The sequence below is a fragment of the Nelumbo lutea genome, chromosome 7, assembly GCF_056320005.1.
Source record: "Nelumbo lutea isolate HS-2025 chromosome 7, American lotus-T2T, whole genome shotgun sequence".
Taxonomy (NCBI): Eukaryota; Viridiplantae; Streptophyta; class Magnoliopsida; order Proteales; family Nelumbonaceae; genus Nelumbo; species Nelumbo lutea.
Genome location: NC_142690.1, coordinates 58,287,268 through 58,292,310, shown reverse-complemented (window position 1 = coordinate 58,292,310; position 5,043 = coordinate 58,287,268).

Sequence of the window (5,043 nt, the reverse complement as noted above, 5' to 3'; positions counted from 1 at the left end):
TGCAACCAAACCAGCTGGCAAATAGCCAACACCAGTCCCCGCCCCATAGGGAGAGAACTTCGCAAGTACTAGCCCCCAATTCGGGGCAAACCCCGCCCTGGGGTGTTGTAAGTGACCGACATACTACCCTTGTTTCTCGAAGAGAAAGCTCGAGGAATATACCTGAATCCAGCCAGCTCGAGAGGCGCAACCGACAAATTTCCCATGTGGAGCACCAATCTGAGGTATGAGGTGCAGGGTATAGGAGAGGCCCCTCGGTTCCTCGCAACAGCCAGCATCGAACACATGATGAAGAGGAGGCAGCGAGAAGAATCCAACAGCAAATGCTGCTCCACCGAAAAAGTAGCAGTGGTGACATCGCAAGACTCGCCGTTCATCAGCAAGAAATGATCCAGCAACAAAGCCCAACCATCCGACTAACCAAGGTTAGGAAAGAGAGGAGGTGAGCTTGGTGGCAATAGGAACAATGCCTGCTCTTTTGATCTGGCCTTCTCCCTTAACACCCGAGCTCCTAGTAGCCCCGATGCCGAAGGATTTCAAGGTCCCACTGCTAGACAAGTACGATGGGTCCTTTGGTCCCAATGATCATGTTGATGCATTCCAATCCCAAATGCACCTCATCGAGGCCGATGAGGCATGTATGTGCGTGGCTTTCTCCACCACGTTCAAAGGAGTAGCTCAGACCTGGTACAGAAACCTGGCACCGGGTTCCATTGGAAGTTGGGCACAGTTTGCAAACATGTTCACAGTCCACTTCATCACTAGTAAGAAGTGTCCAAAGTCATAGGAGAGCCTTCTGAATGTGGTGCAGAGGGAGGGAGAGTCAATCCGCAACTATATCAAACGCTTCAACGAGACATGCCTACAGATATCAAACCTTGACCCAGTAGTATGTCTCACTGCAGCACGCAAAGGCATCACCCATAAAGAGTTCAAGTGGCACATTGTAGCCAACAAATGAAAAAAACATCACCGAGTTCCTCCAGTTGGCAAACCAGTTTATCAGCACTGAAGAGGAAATAAACCAGAAAACTGACAACCAGCCAGGAGAAAAAAGGAAGAGGGGACGAGCAACAAGAAAAGAATGAAAAGTAAGTCCCCCAAGCGAAGAAGAAAATCCCCTCACGAAGTTACAGGTCAGGTCGGCGTTCCAGGACCCCTCCAATGGAGAGGACGAATTACACCCCTTTGAACACGAAGCGAGGAGATATATTAATGGCAATAAAGGATTCCCCTATCGTTAGATGGCCACTCAGACTCCGCGGAGACCCAACGACCAGGAACCCGAATGTCTATTGTCACTTTCATCAAGACCATGGTCACAACACAGAAAACTGTAGAAACCTCTGTGACGAAATTGAAGAAGTGACCCGTCGTGGGTACTTGAAAAAGTACATTTTACACGAAGAAAAGGAACAGGGGAACCGATAGGGAGATAAGAAAAAAGACACCCCAGAGAGTAGTAGACATAATGAACAACACCTCGCCCGCTACCAGAAGAGAGACCGATCTGCGGAGTGATTAATATGATCACCGGGGGATCTATTATAGTGGGGTGCACAGTGGTGGCTGGGAGAACATCATTTTGAGAGCTAAAGCATGAAGAAGAGAACTCACCCAAATGACATTGGATTGAAGAATTGATCTACTTTACCGAGGACAATGCCTGCGAGATCCAGTATCCTCATGACGACACCCTAGTCATGAAGATGGTCATTAATGACTTTGAAGTAAGGTGGATCTTGGTGGACTCAGGTAGTTCAGCAAATATCTCTTCAAGGAAACCATTGGCAATCTACAATTACAACAGAGCGACCTAACGCCAATAGACACCCCACTAGTAGGGTTCAACGGAAAAGAAGTTAGGCCTATAGGTCGTGTCACAGTACCAATGGAGGCGGGCATGTGGCCAAATATTGTCTGGTTCGAGCACACATTCCTTGGGGTCACTACCCCATCCTTGTACAACGCAGTTATAGGTCGACCTATTACGCATGTTTTACGAACAGTAGTGTCAACCTACTACCTCACGATGAAGTTCCCAACGGAATGTGGACTGGGAGTAGTGTGAGGCGACCAGCTCGATGGAAGATAGCAGAGGATGTCAAACTGGAACGACCGACAGACTACAACGAGGAGAGAGCTGCCCTGATGGAAGAGATAGTCGACATACTAGTGTCCGAGACCGAATCGACCAAGACTCTCCGGATTGGAGCACTCTTAAGCGAACCGCTTTGAAATCAACTAGTAAGTTTTCTACTTAACAATTTAGACGTTTTTGCCTGGTCTACAACAGAAATGCCCAAAATTGACCCTTGTGTCATAATTCACAAAATGAATGTGGACCCTTTAATTAGGCCAGCCCGACAGAGAAAATGCAACCTCGCATCGGAATGGTGGAGGATAGTCGATGAGGAGGTTGAGAAGCTCCTCACTGCACACTTCATCAGGGAGGTCCATTACCCGAGTTGGGTCGCAAACCCGATGCTCATAAAGAAAGCCAATGGCAAGTGGCGCATATGCATTGACTACACTGACCTAAACAGAGCCTGCCCAAAGGATTGTTTCCCCTACCCAAAATTGACCGCCTGGTAGACGCGAGCTCAGGGCACGAGTTTCTGAGTTTCATGGACGCCTACTCCCGTTATAATCAGATTAGGATGGACACGACTGACCAAGACAAAACTGCCTTTGTAACCGAACTAGGGCTATATTGCTATAAAGTTAGGCCCTTTGAGTTGAAAAACGCTGGAGCAATCTTCCAGCGACTTGTAAATAAAATTTTTGAGCCTTTGATTGGCAATGAAGTGGAGTATTATATTGATGACATAGTTGTAAAGACACAGTTCTCTGAATCTTTAATTAATGATTTAGATGTCATTTTCCAAATTTTAAGAAAATATAATATGAAATTAAATCCGAATAAGTGTATCTTTGGAATCACTTCGGGAAAATTTTTAGGCTACATAGTCAACCGGCGTGGTATCGAAGCCAACCCAGAAAAGATAAAGGAAATTATGGACATAGCCAACCCAAAGGCTGACTGGCCAGGTAGTAGCCCTAAGTCGTTTCATTTCCAAGTCGGCAGGTTGATGTCTCCCCTTCTTTAAAGCCATTAAAAAGAATGAGACTTTCGAATGGACTAAATGATGTCAGCTCGCGTTTGATGAGCTCAAAAGGTATCGAAGTAGTGCCCCAGTTTTAACCCGACTTGATGAAGGTGATGTTTTCAAGTTGTACCTCTCCACGAGTGACGAGGTAGTCAGCTCGGTACTAATTAGGGAGGTATACCGGGTTCAACAGACTGTCTACTATGTAAGTAAGGTACTATAGGACGTAGATACCAGATACCTCAACATCAAGAAGCTGGCATACGCGCTTGTGGTAGCAGTTCGAAAATTACGCCCCTACTTCCAAGTCCATACCATTGTTGTCCTTATGGATAGAGCTCTAAGGCACATCCTACTTAAACCTGAGGTGTCCGGGAGGTTGACGAAGTGGTCCATCGAGCTTAGCGAATACAACCTCCGGTTCGAGCCACGACCAGCGATCAAAGCCCAAGTCTTGGCAGATTTCATAGTAGAATGTACGTTCAACGCACCGACGTGTGAACTGACTAAGCCCGTTCACACGTCGGAGGCATCAACCAGTGCGGCGCCGGTCCCGGTCGTAGCAGTACCGATCTAGGATGAGGAGCCCTGGATCCTCCATGTCAATGGCTCATCTAACCAGCGAGGAAGTGGAGCGGGACTGATACTATACGGCCCAAGGGAGGTGAAGCTAGAGTATGCTCTCTGGTTTGGATTCGAGGCATTGAACAAGGAGGTGGAGTATGAGGCGCTAATTGCCAGGCTCAACTTAACAAAGGAGATGGGAACGAAGCACCTCATCGTCTGTAGTGACTCTCAAATGGTAGTTAACCAAGTCAATGGTGACTACGAAGCTCGTAACTCGACCATGGCAGCCTACTTAACCAGAGTCAGAGAGATCCTTCCGAGCTTCCGTTCTGCTTCATCAGACAAATACCGAAGTCCGAGAATGCCGAGGTCGATGCCCTATCACGACTAGCAAGTATGAGCGACAACACTATGTGGACTGTGTACATAAAGGACCTACCTCGGTCCAGCATTGTCAGGAGGACAGAAGAGGCCGCTCCCGTGTTGCAAGCGGAACCGAGCTGGATTGACCCGTTCATTGATTATCTGCTTCACGGGACCCTACCTGTAGAATGCAATGCAGTTCGGAGGGTAGAGCGACAATAATCCAAGTATGTCCTCATAGATGGATGGCTATACAGGAGATCATTCATGCTCCCCTACCTACGTTGCCTATGACCCACAGAAGCTGAGCTTGTACTTCGCGACAGCACCGGTCTCCTCTCCCTCATCATCAAGCAAGTCATCATCACTCTCCACTTCGGAGTCCGGATCCTTGGTAGTTTCAATGGCCATCTCCTTGGTGATCTTCAACGTGGTGATGGCACTGAGATCTAGATGGGAAAATTAACGTCGGGTCAACCACCTATTGAGCTTGAACTCCTTGCGGTAGCCTGCTGTCCCTGCCTCGACCAACCTTTCCCGAAGCTCCATCGAGGACTTGTACTCCTCAAGTGCCTTAACCTTGGCCTCCTCCATCGCCTGAAGAAGGAGTTTGATTCGTTCCTTCACATGGGCCTCAAGTTTCTCGATTTCCGTCTTCAATGCTGTTTCATGCTCTTCGTGCTCCTTCTTCTCTAACATCACCAGAGTTAGCAGCTCCTTAGCTCGCGCATCATTCTTCAGTTGGTTGTTTTTGTTGTGAGCTAATTTCAGTTTGGCGTGGGCATTTTGGGAAGACTCCTCAGCTTCGAAAGCCCGCTTTAGGTTCACATCGGACTGGTAAGCCAAGGCATGGATGGAGGAGTTCACTTGCCAAGGGAATAAAATGAGTATCAGTATACAAAAATTCTAAGTACAAGACAATTTGAAAGACAAGTTCAAGAACATACCACCATTCAGTGTGTGGCCGCTCGGGCCCCAAGCTGAGCAACTGGCAAATTAGCCC